Below are 22,857 nucleotides of genomic sequence, written 5' to 3' on the forward strand. Positions count from 1 at the left end.
ACTTCCTTCTCTCTGGAAGATCCAACAGGGAGTCTTGGAGCAGAATTCCCTCTGCCCAAAACCCTCTTTTGGCTCTTCCAAAGGATACGGGGACGGAGGGAAAAAGAGAGGCTTCAAGCCTTGTCGTCTTCTCCCGGTAAGTGCAGGGGGAAATGGGAGAAAAGGGAGGTGGGGCTGGCAGTTTGCTGATTTCAGATCAGCAGGGGTGAGTAACAGGACACCCCTGTCTCTGCATAATCCCAGGGCCAGCTGGGTGGCCTCCATCCTAAGAGGAAGAGGAATTTAAAATCCCAATTCCTCCTGGATGTTTTGCCTATCTGGAAGGGCCCACACTTGCTGGATACTAGCATGTAAAAAGCTGCTTTTGATTGTTGAATTGAAAATGTTTACCAAGTTAAAAGACTAGTGTGTCCTTCAGTCAGCTAGGCTACAGACTTTGATAGGCTTGATCACAGTCACCAAAATTTGTGAGTTATATCATAGGACCAAAACAAAGATCCCAGTAAGATTTTAAACCCAATCTTCTGGATTTCTAGTTCCCATATATGCCCCAGAAGACACAGAGTGGCCTTTAGATCTGACTCAATATCCTGAACATTTTCAGCCCGTTGTAATATCCATCTGCAAACTTTGTTGTTGTTGTAGAAGAACATTTTATTGATTAGCCCTTAGGCCATATCAAAGTACCAAGCCAAACATAAACAAAATAATAAACAGGAATTTGCACAACAGGAAATAAATTTTGCCCTACTGCATTTTTTTGTGTCAAGAGCAACTTGAGAAACTGCAAGTCACTTCTAGTGTGAGAGAATTGGCTGTCTGCAAGAACATTGCCCAGGGGACGCACGGATGTTTTGATGTTTCACCATCCTTGTGAGAGGTTTCTCTCATGTCCCCGAATGGAGCTGGAGCTGACAGAAGGAGCTCACCCGCACTCTCCTCAGGTTGGATTCGAACCTGCAACCTTCAGGTCAGCAGCCCAACCTTCAAGTCATCAGTCCTGCCCGCACAAGGGTTTAACCTACTGTGCATATGACGTGCAGAGAGTCTTCAACAAAAGAAAGGCTATGAAAAAAACATGGAAAATGTATACCCATTCTTTCATCAAAAACAATTGATGTTTAATATTAAACAAAAAGCTTTTCTTCTTACTTCCCTACTCAAAGCAACACAAAACACATTATCACACATGTCAAAACTGTTTTACACTGGGCAAATGGGGATTCAAATTCTGGTTTCTCAGGCCCCTTCTACACTGCCATATAATCCAAATCAAAGCGGATAATCTGGATTTTATATGGCAATGTAGAAGGGGCCACAGAGTCCTAGTGCAATACCCAAATCAATATACCACACTGATTCTCAAGAATCAGGAAACCAGTAGAAGTAATTAATAAATACATTATACATTAAAAAAAAATAAAACAAGGTATTGTTTAAATTATTAATCCCATTATGTTTATGTATTAGTTACATTTGAATACCCTCCTCTCCTCCAAATGTGCAGGATTTTGAACATTATGCAGACTATGCTATTGCTGAAGGCATTTTTATTCCATTAGTGTGGTGCTTAGAGTTCGTTTTACATGGTGTATTTTGCAGTAGGCAAACCATAAGTCAATTTTGAAACAATTTTGATTGTCTGTAGAGTACAGACAATCCTCAGTGAGAATTTGCCATCCTTGTTCTAACCACATCTCCACAATAACTTTCAAGCAGTATTTTTTTTTTCAAAAATGGTATTCTCTGATAGTGCAGCAAGTTGATATATTTCAAGATGAAATGAAAAAAAAAATGGAATTTTCACATTTGTCTGTAAGACTAATGTACTGCCATATATCCACATATTTTTTTCAAGACAGATACTTATTACAGGTTTTCTGATAGAGAGTTTAAATTTATTTTGTTGACCATTTACTTCTTCATAGTGTCTATGGCTGTCATCCTAAAAGTCAACCTTATGCCTGTGTATGTCTACTGCGGAAGCTGTTATTTTCTTCCTCCTTCCACAGCAATCAAAACACAAACACTAGCCATTCTGTAAAGGGATCACAGGCTGGATCTACGGCTCCTTCTACATTGTCATATATTCCAGATCATCAAAGTAGATAATACACATTATTTGCTTTGAACTGGATTACAGTCGACACTGCCATGTAATCCAGTCCAAAGCAAATAATCTGGATTATATATGGCAGTGCAGAAGAGGTCTTAATTGCTATATAAAATCCAGATTATCTGCTTTGAACTAGATTATATTGTAGTGTAAACTTATATAATCCAGTTCAGAGCTAATGATGTGGATTATCTACTTTGACAATCTGGATTATATGGCAGTATAGATTCAGTCCCAGAAGTATCTGGCCATTTCCCCAGAGCTAGCTGCAAAACGACATAACCAGCTCCTTGGAGGAACCCAAGCCCTTTCTACACTGCGATATAACCCCGTCCCCTTCTATACTGCTATCTAATCCAGGTTCGTATACAGACCAAATCTGACCCACAACGTCATTTTTTGTGGACATGGTGTTTGACTTTAAAATTTCCTTTAACCTTTCCCCAACTTCAAACCCAAAAGTTGCAAATCCCATTATCCCCAGTGGACATAATCAAATGTTATGGGAACTGTCGTTCAATAACATCTGGGGATCCAAATGGGGTAAAGAGCACTGATCATTATGTAAAACAAATATATATAGTTGGCCCTTTGTATCCACAGTTTTGCTGTCTATGGATGTAAGGTCTTTGAAGGCAAATATAAAGCTGATGCAGCCCTCAATGAAAATGCACTTGATACCTCTGTTTTACAGACTTCTTATGTCAATAGTACCAACAAAATAAGTAACTACTGACCTGTAGTGTCGTATTTGTGCCATTAAGGCTGAGCCTGAAAAAGAGTATAATAACCACAACTTAATACTAACCACAAACCCAGAACTGCAATTATTGAAGCATTAAAATATTTGGATTAGGCAAAGCTAAGGAAAGTTTCTTTGTTGGAAATGTAACTTTAGTAAGCCCACATGCAGCATCGTCATATTGGTTGGGAGATTCTGAGAGTTACTGTCCAAAAAAGTAAAATTTCCAGGCTCAGAGATCTGGATCCATGTCTTTTAAAATCAAGTTCACTCGTTATTATGTAGTCATCGTTTCCTGGCTAATGAATTTCATTTGTTTGACATATCATGATAATTAGCAATCCTGATTTATCAAAATGTATATTTCACTCTTACTGTTCTGTCACGCGCTGGGCCTGTGACTGACTGACTGTTATATAGGACATACGCTTTACGCCCAGCAGGAAGCCAGGGGCCTAAAGAAGGGTCGTCGAGGAATTTTCCTGAAAAGATGGCCTTGAAGTCTTTAAAGAAATAACCAAGTCTTTATTGACGAACAAATAATAAATCTTCAAGGAGTCTTGTCCCACAGGACAGGCGATAGGCTTTTGAATAACGGTGAAAACCCTCTTATAACCCCTCCCAGGCTATCTATTATCTGGGCCTAGCTGGTCTGGGACCCACTGCCAACTCCCAAGTGCATCTGGTTGTTGAGTGGACCTACCAGCTGAGGCTTTCAGATGTTTCTGTGCTGTTGTTCTGTATCCTGGGACGGTCAATATCCCTGGTATACTTTAACCCTGGTGTTCTTTATCCCCGGTGGTCATGAAATAGGAAGCCTTTTACGGGACGAGCTGGTGTATGTCCTACAGCTGAGCTTCCCAAGAGAGACTAACTTAAAAATGGCTCCTCCCCTCCCAGAGTCCTGAACAGGGGGCGGAACCAAACTTAATGGTGATTGACAGGTGGCCTGTCCTATGGCTGCAAACATTTGCAGCAATAAAGTAAAATAGAAGGTTCTGGTACAGCTGTACCAGCACACTTACACTAAGGCTGAGTCTAGTCTTCCCTTCCAGTATTTCAGCCTAATAAAACCACACTACAAGTACAATCTGACCAAAAAAAGTCCTTGCTCGATAATTTTTTTGTTCCTCCAGCATGAATCTATGATATTCTTTGACCAGAAGTCTGTCATTTCAAAAGAATTCACTATTACCTGCAATTTTGCACATCCTCAAAAAGTTTGGGAATGCATCCCCAAGGAAACAGAAGTTGTACTGTGCTTTCAAACAGGAACATCACATTTCTCACAGAACATTATTACACTGAAATCCATCCCTAGAAATATTTTGTTGTGCTTTGCAGAGTTAAGAATATTAATCACAATAACGGCTGTATTCTACACTGATTGATACAGGATATAATGGAATGTATATATCATAGCCACTAATGTTGTTTTTGATCAGTGCGATAAACTCCATAAAATGCCGAATGCTACAAATAAATGTGAATACTTTAAAAAACATTTTGCATTTATTTGTGTAGGCATTTCCCTTGTTTTTGAATTCTATTTCCTTGTGTCTTGTCAATGTTAGTTACCTTGAGTCCAGTGAAAGAAAGGTGGGATAAATATAAAGATGATGATGATGATGATGATGATGATAATCTGAAATCAAAACAAATCATTAGCATTGCTTTTATGTAGATCTCACTTTCCTCTCTTTTACAAGACTCAAATATATTCATCAGCACAGGAGCTTTCAAATATAAGCAAGAAACCTACCTCTCCCACATAAACACATCATTGTATCAGCATCACAATAGACTCCTCCTGAGATTATACTACAGTCATGTGTGCATAAAAATGATTCTTACACTTGGAATATATCCAGAATATATTCATCTTGTTAAAAAACATTTTGCATTCATGTATGTAGGCATTTCCCTTGTTTTTGAATTCTTTTTCCTTGTGTCTTATTATTGTTGGCTGCCTTGAGTTCAGTGGAAAAAAGGTTTGATACATATAAAGATGGCGATGACAACAGCAACAACAACAATAAAAATAATCTGAAATCACAACACATCCATATATTTTAATTATCATTATCATTGCATTTATTTAGTTCTCATTTTCCTCTCTTAAACAAGTCTCAAAAAATTCTGAAAAGGAATTCTAAAGATTATCATCAGCACAGGAGCTTTGAGATATAAGCAAGATACCTACCTCTCTTATAAACACATCAATGTGCCAACATCACAATAGACTCCTCCAGAGGTCATAATATAGCCATGTATATATAAAAACTGTGTTTATGGGTTTACATTTACTTTTTTGCTGGGATGTCAGACAGCATAACTACTCTGGAAATTTTTTTGCTACTTGTCCCTTTCAGCCATTCAGGAATGTATTTCTGGTGCCTTCCTTCAAAGAGCAGGTAAGTATGTCCCCAGCTGGGATAAGGCTGCTTTTTAGACTATGTCTCCCCAGGGCGTCATAGTCCAAACTGCAGGGCTTCAGCTTATTTTATCGGGATCCCATGCCTTCAGGATGAGCCCCATTGGGCTAAAGCTGGAAATCACTGGGCAGAAGAGACATCAGTTTGCATGGGATCCATCCCCCCATTCCAGGTTAGGAACGATAAGGCACCAGAGGAAGACAGGAAGGAAGGAGAGAGGGCGAGAGGGAGAAGAAAGGAAGGATGGAAAGAGGGAGGGAGGAAGGGAGGGAGGAAGATGGATTCCAGCCTCACTTGGGCCTCCAAACTGGCTGAAACTGAATCAAGAGACAAAGCTGAAGACCTATCCTATCGTCAAAACAAAGCAGTTTCCTGGAGAGAGGAAGCCAACCATGAATGCAAGAGGAACCCAGGGCTCCACAATGGATCATTTTTCAACGTTCCCATCTTTTAACCTGGCAATGTAGGCTGCAGCTGGTTGCCTGAATTGGAGCCGAGAAGGAATTTTTCCCCGTTGACCCCAAATTGGCTCTGGGTGGAAACGGGTTTTTTGCCTTCTCTGCATTGCCTTCCTCCTGGATTGTTGCAAATGTCCTTTGATTTGCAACTCAGGGGGAGTTAAAAGATGGGTTTTCCCAGGAGGAAGAATGGATCACCTCTTCTTTGTTCAATAAAGTTCATCAATTCATGCTCAATTCATACAAATGTGTTGTGTTGTTGCCTAACGTAAAGGTCCAAAGACAAATAAAATATCTGGCTGCTAAGCAATCTTTTTCAACCTCGCTTCTAAGTATAGCAATTTCAAAATATTTCTCCCATTCCCATAAAAAACACATTTTTCAAAAAGAGCCTGATTTTGTCTCTGGTGAGGAAATATTTAGCACCACCCTCTTGTAAAATGAAAATGAAAAGGGGAACCTTATCACGGATATTAGGATTATTTAAAACTAAGTTCTGCAGCATTTTTAGGACCATGGAAAACTTTATTCTAGCAGAAGTAATTAAGATTTTTGCACTCTCAGATCTCTGCACCCAATACACAGCCAAACCAAAAACAAAATGTTGGTGCCTTGGTTTTTTAGGTCTGTTCCTGGGAGTATTTGGAGCACTGATTCCTAAATAGTATTGGATAGACCACATCATCTATTGTTTCATAGAGACAATCATGGTTTCTATGGGTGTGTAGGTGGTGGCTTGTAGATGTCATATGTTCACTATCTCAAAAACTAGTGCTGATACAAGAAAACTAGTGTCATGTTTTAGAATACACAGGACAAACAAACCCAAAATATGTATTACATAATCAGTATTTTTTCCTCTATGGCTGGTCACTGATTGAAATAAATGAGTGTGTGTGAGTGTGAATAGTTCAAAAGTAGAGACAGGGAAGGAATGGAAAACAAATCAGATCTGTGGGTCACTTCCTTCCTCCACCACCCCAGGTCCTCAATTTTTATTGTTGTAATTGTTATATATGTCATTTTATATAATGTTCGATTTAATACTTCCCAATAATCTGTAATGTCCCAAATTTTGAACAAGATTTCTCCACCTTTGGCCCTGCAAATTTTCTGGACTTCAGTTTCTAAAAGTTGAAATGATGAAGAATTCAGGTTGCTAAAACTCCACATATCTGGTATAGTTTCAGATTAAGATCACTAATTTCAAAAGATCTTCCCAGGTCTTTTTAATTTCCCTTTTCTCCCCAACCAAATTTCTTGCTACTTTTTGGACTGAAAACCGGGAGCTTTTTATACTAAATGAAAGGGGCCAATTCAAATACATTGTGGAAGAAGCCCAATGTTGTGAGATAATCCCAACAAAAGGTGTTTTTTGTCATAATATTATCATGCATTATCAATGAGTACTTTCGTACGTACTTAGGTGATCCCTCATTGTCTGAGTATGATGGCCTTCCAAGTTTCATGTCTTGGCGGTGGATATGTAGGTGACTGTGGAGCCCTATTCTTGACCCGCGTGTTCTTCCACAGTAGGGGCATCGGTTTCTAGGTGGAAGGCGGTCCCAGTCATGGTTGGCTTGACACACCTTCCTCTTGGCACATTTCTCCCTTTCGCTCTCCATTCATGCCTCTTCTAGAACACTGCTGGTCACAGCGGATCTCCAGTTAGAGCGCTCAAGGGCCAGGGTTTCCCAGTTCTCAATGTCTATGCCAGTTTTTAAGGTTAGCTTTAAGCCCATCTTTAAATCTTTTTTCCTGTCCACCAACATTCCATATTCAGTTCTTGACTTGGGGGAATAGTAACTGCTTTGGGAGATGGTGATCGGGCATTTGGACAATGTGGCCAGTCCAGCGGAGTTGATGACGTAGGAGCACCACTTCAATGCAGGTAATCTTTGCTTTTTCCAACACGCTGACATTTATCTGCCTGTCTTCCCAAGAGGTTTCCAGGATTTTTCGGAGGCAATACTGATGGAATCATTCCAGGAGTTGAGTCTGTAGACAGTCCACGTTTTGCAGGCATACAACAGTGTTGGGTGAACAATAGCTTTATAAACAAGCACTTGATATCCCTATGGATGTCTTGATCCTCACACACACTCTCCTTCATTCGGAAAAATGCTGCACTTGGGATCTGATTTTTTTCATTTTTCAATTTATTTCCAAAGTGAAAAGGGTTAAAAGAAAAGGCTAAAGCATGGGGAAAGGCTAGTGGGGTATAGGGAAGTGGTGTGGGTATGGGGGGAGGAGTAGCGTGGGAAAGGGGGTAAAGGGTATTTTCAGAAATCTTCCTCTTCCTCGTGGGCCTGGCTTGAAAGTTGTCTTAATTATTATTTGTTGTTTTTATTTTCATTGACTCCAAGGGACCGTGTTTTCTTTCTGGTTAATTTATTCTTGTTTATATTAAGATTTTTCATCTTTTCTTGTTTCATGCAATTTATCAGATGTGACCAGTTTGTTTCTTTTCTGATTTTGTTCTGACTATATGACAGTTCTTGTGTTAATTTATCCATTTTCATGATCTCTACCATTTTTGTCAGCCACTCTTTACTTGTTGTGATTTCTTCTGATCTCCAATACCTTGCAAATACAATTCTCATGGCTGATGTCAAATAGCTAAGGAGGATGTCTTAGTTTTTCTCTATTGAATTGGAGCCAAGAAGGAATTTTTCCCCGTTGACCCCAAATTGGCTCTTGAGTTTTTTGCCTTAGAATCATAGAATCATAGAGTTGATTCATGGGCCATCCAGTCCAACCCCCTACCAAGAAGCAGGAAAGTCACATTCGAAGCACCCCCGACAAATGGCCATCCAGCCTCTGCTTAAAAGCCTCCAAAGGAGCCTCCACCACACTCTGGGGCAGAGAGTTCCAATGCCGAACAGCTCTGACAGTGAGGAAGTTCTTCCTAATGTTCAGGTGGAATCTTCTTTCCTGTAGTTTGAAGCTATTGTTCCGCGTCCTAGTCTCCAGGGCAACAGAAAACAAACTTGCTCCCTCCTTTCTATGACTTCCCCTCATATATTTATACGTGGCTATCACGTCTCCTCTCAGCCTTCTCTTCTGCAGGCTAAACATGTCCAGCTCTTTAAGCCACTTCTCATAGGGCTTGTTCTCCAGACCCTTAATCATTTTAGTCACCCTCCTCTGGACACTTTCCAGCTTGTCAACATCTCTCTTTAATTGTGGTGCCCTGCACTACCTTCCTCCTGGGTTGTTGCAAACGTCCTTTGATTTGTAACTTAGGAGGAGTTCAAAGATGGGCTTACTTAGGAGGAAGAATGGATCACCTCTTCTTTGTTCAATAAAATTCATCAGTTCATGCTCAGTTCATACAAGTGTGTTATGTTGTTGCTTGGTGTAAACATCCAAATATCTGGCTGTTAAGCAATATTTTTCAACCTCAATTCTCAGTACACTGTCTGTGAGCAATTTCAAAATATTTCTACCATTCCCATCAAAAACACATTTTACTTAGCAATCTTTTTCCACCTCTGTTTCCAGTATACTATCTGTGGGCCCATCCAGTTAGGCTCAAACCTGTCTTAGTGAATTAATTCAAAATAAACCAAGTTTTCGTTGGTTTATTCAATATTTATTAAATACCCCATTAGATCCGAACCTTCCTAAAAGGCCTGGGTCTAATGAGTTATTGGGCCTATGGGGACTAATTCTCAGGACAGATTCCGCAGCCCTGGGGGTAAGTCTGCACAGCCATCTTTTTTCTGTGAGGAGTGGGAAGGCAACCACCCCCTCCCCCAAGCTTCAAATTTATCCCCTATAACTTACTGAAATTCCCCTGGCCACTATGGAGCATTTCCTTGCATCATCCAGGAAATGACAGGAAAGGAGACAGGGATGGGGCATGGAAGGACTTTCCTTCTCACCTTTCTCATCTCCTCAGGTATCATTTCCTCTTCTTCAATTGGGATAGCATGTAGACACCCCGAGCGGGAAATCCTGAGGTTGTGGAAGGAGATGGGGACTGTAACCTGTGCTGAAGTTGGTTACTTTAATCCATTTCAATGTGGGTTTTGGCACTGTCTTTAATTTTTTTTCCCTACCATTCTAATCAAAAACACATTTTTTTTTCAAAAATAAACCTGATTTTGTTTTTTGCTGGTTTTGTCTATTTTGAAAAATGAAAATGTGAACCTCATAAAGGATATTAGGATTATCTACACTGCCATATAATCCAGATTATCAAAGTGGATAATCCACATTATCTGCTTTGAATTGGATTATATGAGTCTACACTGCAAGATAATCCAGTTCAAAGCAGATTATCTGGATGTTATATGGTAGTGTAGAAGGGGCCTCAGAAAATAGCATTGGATAGACCATATCTTTTCATTTTTTTCATAGCATTTAGAGCACTGATTCAAATAGCATTTGGTAGACCACATCATCTATTGTTTCGTAGGGGTTATCATGGTTTTCTATGGGTGTGCAGATGGCCATATGTTCTGTATCTTAAAAACTAGAGCTGATACAGGAACCTTGTGCCATGTTTTGAAATTAGCAGGTCAAATATACCCAGTAACAGATCTAACATTTGAGGTACCCAAATGTGTGTTGGCCAGCGATCCAGACCTGTGGTTTCTTTGAAAAATTTCCCCTCATTTTAAGATTCATATGGTCAATTAGTATTTACCATGTCCAATTTTGTTGACCCTTCTTACAGACTGAGAAAATCTCCCAAAATAAATTAAAAATGTAGCATTAACCACACACAAAAGATTTATGGGAACATTTGTATGAAACTATCCTTCCATCATGAGGCCCGCCTGGACCGTTTCTCTCATCAACCACAGACAAGTGATTGAGAAATTATGAGAAAGGGAGTCTAACAATATTTTGGCAATTTATAACTGCTAAACAGTCTTTTTAAACCTCAGTTCTATGTATACTCTCTATGATAAATAAGAGATCTTAAAGCTAATTTTCATGTGCGGGACATGTGACCTTATCACAAAGGCCAGGCAAAGTGTCCTGCTTCACCTGGGAAAGAGTGGGGCAGCAGGGTAAATCCGTCATCTCATGCGCAGCTCCCTCTTGGCAACACTTTCCCCATCACTCATGGGAAGCATCAGAAGGGTGATGCTTCCCATGAGTGATGGGAAGCATCACCCTTCAGAGGATGCTTCCCGCCCTTGGATGCTTCCCATGTTGTGAGGGAAGCATCCAAGGATGCTTCCACCCCCTGTTGTGTTAATCGCATGGTGGCTGGCATGGGGCTCCATCCCCCAAACAGGCTGAAAGCGTTCAAGGACACTGAATGTGGTGGGTGTGATGAGGTCATATATCAGCAGCCATTATTACCATAGTATAACAATAGTATCTTTATATAGGTAAGCAGTGACCTTAACAAGCAGGGCAGCAAAAATACTTGAATACATATGTGAAGTTTGTTTCCAATAAGTACTTAATTCCCCAAAATATATGAAACATGAGTTATAGATGGCAGCATGTTGTTGACTAGAAATAGAATATTATGTACAGATTAAAACGATCAAAATGTATCAAATCACTTTGGTAGAGGGCTTGGAAAATAGTATTTTATAGCAAAAGAATGTATATCCTTAGGATACTTTTTTCAATTTCTGTAAAATTTGTTCCAATAGATCTGGTACTTTTTGGAAACAAGCTCCACATATAGAAATCAACTGGAGGGAAAACCAACAGGAACTAGCTATGTGATCTTTCTCCTCTCATTTGACATAGACATGAAAATCCCATAAACCTCTTTTTTTCTCAAGAAATTTATTTTAATAATTTACTTTGTTTTATACCCCACCCTCTCTCCCTCATTGAGGGACTCAGAGCAGCCAACACTCAGCAGCAATTCAATGCAGTATGAATCTCAGATAATACAAAAATTCAAATAAATATAAATCACAGATACAAAAATTTTAACACACCATATAAAACTACAGTACATAGTAAAATAATAATAAATGTCTCTGGCAAGGTTACAAGTCATGGATTATGAGGTAAGTAGCTTTTTCAATCTTGTATTGTAATATCTTTGGATACTGAGGCAATATTTTTATATAATTGCTAGAATACTATCAATAGACCTATAAACTAGTCCATTTTCAAAGTTTCAAAATAATCTCATGATCATAATCACATTTTTTGTAAATCTATCCCTTTTGCCTACTATTGAAAAATAATCGATAAGTAAGTTGATTTCAATTTCAAATGAATCCTGGGTTTAGCAAGTTGTTGAATATTTAATCCTACCTGCAAGTGAAAGGCACAGGATATCAAAAATTGTTCACTGTTGCATTAGTGAGTGAGGTAAAAATGTATCTCTATCCCAGTGACCTTGCTGGAAATCACTGGATGGAGGGGATGCTTTAACTTCACCCCCACCTCAGTTGATCCTATTTAACATCACAAGTGAGATAAATATTAAGGGCTTCCCACCCACCCACAGGATTATTGAGATGAGGAATGATATTACCCAGCACATTTCAGAAATAATTAGGTATTTCTAGTTGTGTGCTTGACCTTCTGCTCACTATAGAAAATACCAAATTTATTTCCTTGAGACCTTTCTTACAATTCTTATATCTATTAGCGATTTCACAAATAACACATTGAAACTGTGAAATGAGTAATACTGAACATTTTTACTTGGAATGTCATGGTGAAAAATCAGCAATTGCAGGATGGAAGCCTACAGAAGAAGATAATTCATTAAAAGAATGAATTATGTAAACAAGGAGCAGGAGCAAGAAGAGTTATATCAAAAGGCTAAAACAGGACCACGAAAAACATTACCCACATGAAATTTTTGAACTGTAAGAAGACTTTTTATTTATTTATTTACTTACTTCATTTATATCCCACCCTTTTCACCCCAAATGGGACTCAGAGTGGCCTTACAGATAGGCAGTAATTTGATGCCATAAACATACATACAGTAGAATAAACAAATGCATTAAAACCAAAAAAATTAAAACATATCAATATTAAAATCAATTACTGTATTAAAATCATGCCATCCAAAATCATGATCCAAGGCCATTCCATTTGTCATATCACTATTCCATATTCTCTTATTGCACTAGAACTTACTATCCAAAAGCCTGGCCCCATAACCACATTTTTATTTTCTTCCTGAAGGTCAGGAGGGAGGGGGTTGCTTTAATTTTGCTCTGGAGGGAGTTCCATAGATCTGAAAAAGGCATGACACTTATAAAAAGTGAATAAAAATAAACCAAAAAAAGGAAACCTATTCTGTCTCATAGAAAGCTATCGGGTCAAATTTTTATTGCTAGTCCCAACTAGAGTGAATTCTTTTAAATCATTGGAATTTATGTTAAAAGTTGGCTTAGTATTCACGAACAGATTCAGTTTGTCTACCCTAACCCTAACCTCCAGCATTTCACACATGAAAACCATGCACAGTGAAGCAATATCAGAATGTCGTCAAAGAGACAAATATTATTTATTTTATTTATTTATTTACGACATTTCTACCCCGCCTTTCTCAACCCTGGAGGGACTCAGGGTGGATCATAATGTACATTTACGTGGCAAACATTCAATGCCATATGATATACAGACGGAGACAAAGACACAGAAGCAATTTACCATTTTCCAGCTTCCAGCTTCATGAGAGTATGCTTGATTCTGACCACAGGAGAGGTGCTGCTTCATCATCCACTGTGACACAGAGTCCTTGATGGATTACTTCCTCATTCTTCCACACGCTGCTGGATGATTTTTATGGTGTCGTAAAATAGTTAAATTAGCCTCCTACTTGATAGATGCAACTATCTTCTGAGTTGCTTAGGTCAACAACGAGCTGGGCTATTTTTAATGGTTGGGCGTTCAATCCTACCGGGCTGGCTTCGAATTCATGACCTCTTGGTTAGTAGTAATTTATTACAGCTGGCTACTAACCAGATGCGCCACAGCCTGGCTCTTTAAATGTTTTAAAACATGAGAAGGTATTGAAGCATAAAATGCTGCTCTTGCAGTGGACTTTAATATGGGCCCCTTCTACAATGATCACTTAGGTTAATGTAGATTACGATCAGCCAAATGTCACAAGGGGCAGATCAATAGTAACACAGTATAAGGCCACCATTCAGTAATGCAGCTTTGCCCTGCATTACAGAAAGGACCATGGGACATGTCTCTGGAAATGTCACATGACAAGCTGTTTCCTGCTGCTTGCTCTGATGTCAGCTGGGGCAATGGGAAACATTGGGAAAGCAATGGGAGGAGAGGGAATTTCCTTGTCTCCTCCTTTCCTCAGCACCCAATTTCTCTGGCTAAGATCAGGGCAACTGATAGGGAATAGGTAGGTCCTATGTCATGGTCAGAGGCCACCACAACATGGCGGGGGTGTGGCAGTGAGAGTGGTTGCCCTGCAGCGCTGAACTATGTTCGTCAGCAGTGGCTGGTAGGGACTTCCTATCACCTTTGTGGCAGCCTGTATCAGCCCTGAAATAAGTGTATGTGTAGATGTGCCCACAGTTTTACTGGAAGGTCAGTTATATAAACCTAAATTCAATTTTAATTCACAAGGATTATGAATATATCAGTATATAGCCATTTCTGTAGATTTTCCTGGCTGCAAAGTATAAAAGCTTTAAAGTTCTTTTATACTTGCACATTGCTCTTCTACCAAAATGGTCAGAAAAATGTAAATTAGAGTATTTCCCCCTCTAAACAGATTGTGTGCACATTTCAGTACTGTTCCATTATCAGGGTGGAGGCCACCAGAGAGAGAAGGATGGTCCATTTTATGGGGGGGGGGGGAGTTGAAGGAGGAAAATCCTTTTTCCTGTTTTCTCTGATTATTCCCCCTCCCCACTTCCCATTTCATAAATGAGAGGTGTTTCCACATTGGGAACATGACTGGGGGAATAACAGGAAAGCAGAGGGAAATGGTTCTTCCTTCAACCCACCCTCCACCTGCATAAAATGGACTATCCTTCTCTCTAGTGCCCCCTGATGGTCTTCACCCAGATAATTCAAATGAGAGGGGACTATATTAGCCAAGAAAGGCAGAATGCTGATAATATTTTACCTCTAATAAGCAGTCATATTGAGATATTATCAGCACAATCCCATGTATGTATAGTCAACAATAAGTGGTAATAACTTACTTTCATATAAGCATAGGATTGCACTCTAAATATATGTAAGGCTATACTCCTGCAGCCTATTTGCTTAGAGGCAATAGCCTATTTCATGGAATTAAGTTCTGATGGGACTTTTGTCTCATGAAACTGGTTTTCAAACTGCTTTTGAAGATGAAGCATCCTGGGGCCTTGGGACTATCCTGGTGATCTTAATGGAACAGGCTAAACGTTTTCTTTCTGTTAGTTTCTTTCTGTTATAATTATACATGTCTCCTAATTTCCGTAACAAAAGGGTCTGAAATTAGATAAGCAAGTCCAAGCATTTTGAAAATGACTCTCTATCATAAATATGAGGAAGAAAGGTTGGGAGGGGAACGGAAAGCTTAGAAAAAACATAAAATGGTTTAATTCCTCTATAGACATCCTTCCTAGAGCTTTGCATTCTGTCTTCATTGTTAAAGTATTCTTGCTTTCTAGGTATTCCCAACATAATTTTATTAGTTGGGGCAACACTTCTAGAACATCCAGATGTCAAACTGAATGTGAACTTTTTGCTGTACAAAAGAAAAAGTAATCCAAAATCAGTACATGTTTGTTCAACAAGTTTAAAAGAGATATTGACAAGTTGTAAGGCGTCCAGAGGAGGGCAACTAAAATGATCAAAGGTTTGGAGACCAGGCCCTATGAGCAGCATCTTAAAGAGCTGCTTATGTTTAGCCTACAGAAGTGAAGGTTGAGAGGAGATATAACCATATATAAATATGTGAAAGAATGTCATAAGGAAGAGGAACGGACTTGTTTTCTTCTGTCCTGGAAACTGGGAACCTCTTCACATGGCCCTGTCAGGCTGTTTTGCAGGCAGTTGCCGGCAAAAGGGAAAGTGTGCAGGGTGGCTTGTGGCACCCCGCACACCCTCCCTCATTCCTCCATCATATGATGGGGGGTGAGACAAGGTACATTGGCACCCTGTCCCTGTCCCATCAGTTGGGAGAAAGAGTGGCAACGCACAGCAATGCGCTTTGCCCGACCCTTCCTCCTGTCATACGGGGGGAAAAGGGGAAGAAAATGTGGGTAGCTCCAATGGTGGAGGCGTAGTGGTGGAGGAAGAGCCTTTCGGCGGTTCCCCTCCACTTTAGGAGGAATGTGGGCGGGACCTGCCATGTATCATGTGGTGGTGCATGGTAGGCCTCGTCTGAGTTGCTATTAAAAGTGGCAAAATGGGGCTAAAATGCCCTGTGTGAAGAGGTCATAGGGCTCAGAGCAATGGTTTCAAATTACACGAAAGGAGATTCTACCTAAATAGGAAGAACTGACTGTAAGAGCTCCCTTGGAATGTGGTAGAAGTCTCCTCAAAGGCACTCGGGGCAGCTAACATGGGGCCAAGCCCTGATAGTTACAATAAAAACAGAATAAAATACATACTTAATACATCTCGTCAGAAAATTAAAAAAAAACATCAAAGTAATCAGATAATTATACACAATAACATAGTAAAACAAAATAGTAACAATAATATAATTTGACGTAATATAAAATTAGAACAAGCATTGGCAAAACGAACTGGGCCAAAGTGCAAGGAGTGTATATTGTAAACTCAATGGATGAGGTAAAAGTGTAAAGTGCTATATTTAGCAAGAGATTTGGGATGGGAAAAACACAAGTTATTTCAACTGATGGAACAAAATAAAGAGCATCAGATATAGTGAAAGTCACTCAAACGGGTCCTATCATTGGGAAAAATATTCATTCTCCAAAAGCACATTGGAAAAGCCAAGTTTTTAAATTTTTCCTAAAGGCTAACAGGGTGGGTGCTTGCCTAATCTCCCTTCCTTGGAGGCTTTTAAACAGAGGCTGGATGGCCATCTCTTGGGGCTGCATTGATTGTGGTTTTCCTGCATGGCAGGGGTTGGACTAGATGGCTCATGTGGTCTCTTCCAACTCTGTTATTCTATAATACTACGATTCTAAGATATGGTGCATGAAAATCAATGATATTACAAGAGGTTTTTTTTTTTTTAAAAAAAGGACTGATGGAGTAAACCAGCAAAGATAAATATATCCTTGCAGCGAAAATGCTTTCATGCAGATTATACTGCTTGATCTCCTACTATATTTTATTAGAGTTATTTATAGACACTTCACATTTCTCTAAAGTCTCAAAGTGTATCAATTTTGTGGGGATCATATGATATATTAAGGGTTACATTTGACTTGCTTTTGATGAAAATGACCACTTTTGATTTTGATTTATGAGATGTTATTATTATTTCTAATGCTTAGCCATCACAACATTTTTTCTAAACATAAACAAAAGTTTGCAATCCCAGGAGTCCCCAAGGATGATCCTCAAATTGCCATTATCAGAAAATTAAACTTTCTAGCTTTGAAAACAATTTTGTATCCTCCGAATCAATAAAACGTACACCTGACTCCCCATTGAAGGAAGGAAGAGGAACCGAAGAGGAAGCAGGAACATAAGGGGAAACTACAGGGAAAGGAAGTCCACAGACCCCAGTGGGAGGGAACAGAGCCTGATGGTTCCCTCTGCTACCTCATGATTTCCCGGCTGTCTCCCACGTTACCCCTGCCCGTCTGATAAGGTCCTAGGACACATTTCTGCCTTTCTATTTTGGTTATCTCTGGGGTTGAGGGGAAAAAACTCCTGGAAATTCCGGAATTGGTGGATTTACACACTTCAGGGACACGGTGTGCTTCCCTTTGTTGGTGTCTAGTCTCTCTAACTCATGGATGGGAACTATTGATCCTCCTGATATTGTTGACCTGCAGCTCCCAGAAACCCTAGTGGGTATTTTCAAAGGTCAGGAATACTGGGAGTTAAAGTTCAAACATATATGAAGGGCCACACATTTTTTCCCTGCAGTAAGTGAATTTCAAGATGCTAACGACCATACCATCTCACTTTTCTTTGATCTAGGCAATGAACCTAATAAAGTAGGTATTTGTTATGTACTGCTCACTTTCTATGTGTATATATCTTGTTCTGATGTAGACACACAGAGATAGATCAATACAGCCACGTGAATTTTTGGACCTTTCCTGGGTGTGTGTTTTGAGGACAGCCGCAATGAGTTGTCATCAAATTAGAACCTAGAGTTCTTATTTTCCACTCTGCACACAGTGTCTGCCAACATGGTTTCATTTTCAAATATTAGTCTTGCTCTTACAATAAGGTATGATTCAGACCTCATATCTATTTATGGCTTTACTTATTACAGCTCTAATTTTTGGTCCTTATAGCCCTTTTGTAAGAGAACTTCATACCTTTCAGAAGCTTTGAACCAAACTGGGAAAGGTGGCTAGTTCATACTTTCCTTTCACAATTGCAAAAACAATCTGTTATGTCAGTAGATATGTTAACATAATCATAATGTAATATGGAGCAAGGACTTGTAAGTCTCACCTGTGCTTAGACTGAGATACAATCAAAAACCTGCTTTGGATGTTCAAAAGAAGGCAGAGAAGGAATGGATAACATGTGAGTTGTGCTGCTGAATCCATCCCTGAAATGTAATTTTCCGAGCAGAACATCCTGTGTAGGAATTGTGAGAAAATAATTTACATAGATCTCAACATCTGTTGTTGCTTAGAAAATTATGCCATGGCTTATTAAAATGAAAATATTTACCATAATTCCAAGGTGGTCAATTGTTAGACGTGGGCAGCCACATTTGCTCCATGGGACTGGAAGGGGGGGGGGGGAGTTAATCCTCTGACTTTGTACCCAAATTCTCCCAGTGCCACCTAGAGAGCATGAGAGCATCTTCAGCACAGTTTTGACCCATTTTAGGTCCAGAAGAAGCCTCTTTTTCCAACAAAAGGTGACTAGGGGTCAACTTTTGAGTCACTTCCTTGTTCATGCCAGTGTTTCATAGATGAAAACTGGGAAATGTGTGGTCAAACAACGTAAAAGAATGGTCAAAGACAGCAAGAGTGATATATGAAGAGGGACACAATCTAGGAGAACTGCAGCAGTTTGCTTTTGCTTGAGCAAACTGGGAAGGGCAAGATATTGCACCTTCCTCTCCCTCTTTCCTGTGAAGCCCCTTCTATACTGATATATAAACTCCAGATTATCTGTCCTGAATTGGATTATCTGGCAGTATAGACTCATATAATTCAGTTCAAAGAACATAATGTGGAATATCTGCTTTGATAATCTGGATTATATGGCAGCATAGATGGGGCCTCATTTTCTCTGAGGTAAAATGAGATAAAAGGGGGAAAATAGTAGCTTTTGGCTGTTGTCCTCTTTCCAAGTATCAGTAAAGCTGTATTTTGCTTTCCTTGTTTATTTTTGCATCAAGGAGCTTGGGTCAGAAAACACTAGCTTATTGCTCTTACCTAGATTCTAGTTTCTGCCATTCATTTACTGAATTTAATGACAGATAATCAATTTCTACTGTTTGTGCCCATTTTGATAAAATGTAAACCTTAAATAAATGGGTCAGTGTCATCACTGGCAAGGGAGCACTATGGTTAGTGACAAGTCTGACTTCATCTTTATACATCCCTACAGCATAAATCAGATTTATATGCAATGCATGGACTAGATCTAAATATGGTCATAAGCAAACAGCCTTCTTGGTGGGTATATTCTTGTTAATCCCATTAGGTGGAGCTATTTGATAAATCAATGAATGAAACCTAATATAATTTAGGAAAATTATATTAATACATAATATATATTTACCTTTCAAAGGCTTATTAGCTCTGTTCTCTAGTACTACTGATATTCAGCAATTCATTTCCTTTAAGTAGGTTTTGAGCAACTAATTTTTCATTATCTTCATTTAAAATTATACGTATGTGCAGAAATTATCATCATGGCAGTGTTAGGTATTTCTGGAAAGACAGGCAGAAACAGCAAACACATTGTTCAAAAAACAATCAGAAAAAAAAGAAAAGGTTAAAACGATTCCTAACAAAGAAGAATTAGACAAATTTGATATTGGGATATAAAAGTTGTTCAAGCTATGAATATGGGAAGTTTCTGCTTTTAACTTCTTCAGTGGAAACTTAAAAGTCATATATATATATACACACACACACACACACACACACACACACACACACTAGCTGTGCCCGGTGGTATGGGAAATAAAGTATTGAGGAATTGGTGGTAGTTAAGGTAAAGGGTAAAGGTTTTCCCCTGATATTAAGTCAAGTCGTGTTTGATTCTGGGGGTTGGGGCTCATCTCCATTTCTAAGCCGAAGAGCCGGCATTGTCCGTAGACTCCTCCAAGGTCATGTGGCATGACTGCATGGAGCGCTATTACCTTTCCGCCAGAGCAGTACCTATTCATCTACTCTCATTTGCATGTTTTTGAACTTTAGGATTGGCAGAAGCTGGGGCTAACAGTGGGGGCTCTCTCCGCTCCTCCAATTCAAACCTGAGACCTTTCAGTCCAGAAGTTCAGCAGCTCAGCGCTTTAACACGCTGCGCCATCAGGGGATACTATTTCCTAAAGGTTGTGAATATACAATATTTCTGATTGGGTTTTTTTGTCTGTTGGAGGGAAGTATGACTCTGCAATTAGGCAAAATGATTAGCATGTAATGGCCTTGCAGCTTTAAAGCCTGGCTGCTTCCTCCCTGAGTGAATTTTTTGTTGGGAGGTGTTAGCTGGCCCTGATTGTTTCCTGTCTGGAATTCCCTTGTTTTCAGAGTGGTGTTCTTTGCAATATTTTATGTGCTTCTACTGTCTGTGTAGATGAAGAAGTGCCCATATGCAGTGGTTGAGCAAACACAGTAAAAAAAAAAGTCTGTGGCCACGAGAAAACAGAATTTGCCAGACTTTGGTGATGGGAATACTTTGTTGGGAGGTGTTAGCTGGCCCTGATTGTTTCCTGTCTGGAATTCGCCTGTTTTCAGAGTGTTGTCCTTTATTTAGTGTTCTGATTTTACAGATTGTATTGTTCTGTTTTATTATATTTATTATATTTATATATTCTGATTTTAGATTTTTTGAATATTTGGAGCTAGATTGTATTCATTTTCACAGTTCACAGTAACACAATAATAGTAATAATAGTAATGATAGTAATAATAATGACTTCAGTAATACACACTGCTTCAGTTCCTTCTCAGCTTCCTTTCTGTAAGAATCCTTTCTTGGGAGGTGTTAGCTGGCCCTAATTGTTTCCTTTGTGGAATTCCCAATTTCCCTGGTTTCAGAGTGTTGCTTTTTATTTACTGTCCTTGTTTTAGAGATTATATTGTTCTGTATTATTCTACCACAGTAATTATTTCGTATTACAGTAGAATCTCACTTATCCAACATGTGCTTATCCAATGTTCTGGATTATCCAACTCAGTCTGCCTTTTAGTAGTCAATGTTTTTGTAGTCAGTGTTTTAAATTCATTGTGATATTTTGGTGGTAAATTTGTAAATACAGTAATTACTACCAGGGCCGGCCCAAGGTAATTTTCAAGTGTAAGCGAACAGAATTTTGGCGCCCCCCCAAAACAATCGGATATCGAATTGTTGGCAGTTGTGAGGCTACCCTGAGTCCTCTTCAGGGTGAGAAGGGCGGGACACAAGTATGGGAAATAAATAAATAAATAAATAAAACCAGGACAGTAAAAAAAGAACACTCAAAAACAGGGGAATTCCAGACATGAAACAATCAGGGCCAGCTAACACCACCCAACAAAGATTCCCTCAGGCAGGAAGCAGCCAGCTATGAATATGTGAGGGACATTCAATGCTAATCAAGGTGGCCAACTGCAACATTCACACTTGCCTCAACCTCACAACCTCTGAGGATGCCTGACATAGATGTGGGTGAAATGTCAGGAGAGAATGCTTCTGGAGCATGGCCAGACAGCCCAGAAAATGCACAGCAACTCAATAATGATAATGATAATTTTATTTCTTACCCGCTCAAGACGGTTGACAACATTGCTAGAACACATAATAATTTAAAAACACTCCGTAAAATATACATATGGAAACATATTTCCATAAAATACACAAAACAAAAAGGAGCCCCGGTAGCGAAGTGTGTTAAAGCACTGAGCTGCTGAACTTGCAGACCGAAAGGTCCCAGGTTCAAATCCCGGGAGCGAAATGAGCGCCCGCTGTTAGCTCCAGCTTTTGCCAACCTAGTAGTTTGAAAACATGCCAATGTGAGTAGATCAATAGGTACCACTTCCGGCGGGAAGGTAACGGTGCTCCATGCAGTCATGCTGGCCACATGACCTTGGAGGTGTCTACGGACAACACTGGCTCTTTGGCTTAGAAATGGAGATGAGCACCAACCCCCAGAGTCAGACATGACTGGACTTAATGTCAGGGGAAACCTTTACCTTTACCTTACACAAAACAAAAATTAGACATAGAGTGGAAGTTTAAACAATATCATGAAAAGGGCGAGAAATCTGCCCCTCTCCATATGGTATGAATCAGGGGTCCCCAAACTAAGGCCCGGGGGCCGGATGCGGCCCATCGAAGCCATTTATCCAGCCCCACGGCACAAGGGCAGAAGGGGGTTGGGCTAAGTAACCCAAGGGGTCTCTTCTTCTCTTACAACCATTATTATTATTATTATTATTATTATTATTATTATTATTATTATTAATATTGAGGCTGGGTGGCCATCTATCAGGGATGCTTTGCTTGTGCTTTTGGTGCACAGAGACAGAAGGTAGTTGGACTAAATGGCCCAAGGGGTCTCTTCCAATCCTATTATTATTATTATTATTATTATTATTATTATTATTATTATTATTATTATTAAGGCTGGGTGGCCATCTATCAGGGATGCTTTGCTTGTGCTTTTGGTGCACACAGGCAGAAGGGGGTTGAACTAAATGGCCCAAGGGGTCTCTTCCAATCCTATTATTATTATTATTATTATTATTATTATTATTATTATTATTATTATTGAGGCTGGGTGGCCATCTATCAGGGATGCTTTGCTTGTGCTTTTGGTGCACACAGGCAGAAGGGGGTTGGACTAAATGGCCCAAGGGGTCT

At 39.5% G+C, this 22,857-nt stretch overlaps 1 long non-coding RNA gene across 1 annotated transcript; it reads right to left on the reverse strand.

The window, feature by feature from the left end:
• Positions 1-508: 508 nt before the first annotated feature.
• LOC134297531 (uncharacterized) lies at positions 509-18,895 on the reverse strand. Its single transcript, XR_010004300.1, has 4 exons — positions 18,505-18,895; positions 4,437-18,408; positions 2,854-2,887; positions 509-1,065 (listed from the first exon to the last, which is right to left on the reverse strand). It is a non-coding gene; the product is annotated as an uncharacterized LOC134297531 (long non-coding RNA).
• Between the last annotated feature and the right edge of the window lie 3,962 nt (positions 18,896-22,857).

The sequence above is a fragment of the Anolis carolinensis genome, chromosome 3, assembly GCF_035594765.1.
Source record: "Anolis carolinensis isolate JA03-04 chromosome 3, rAnoCar3.1.pri, whole genome shotgun sequence".
Taxonomy (NCBI): domain Eukaryota; kingdom Metazoa; phylum Chordata; class Lepidosauria; order Squamata; family Dactyloidae; genus Anolis; species Anolis carolinensis.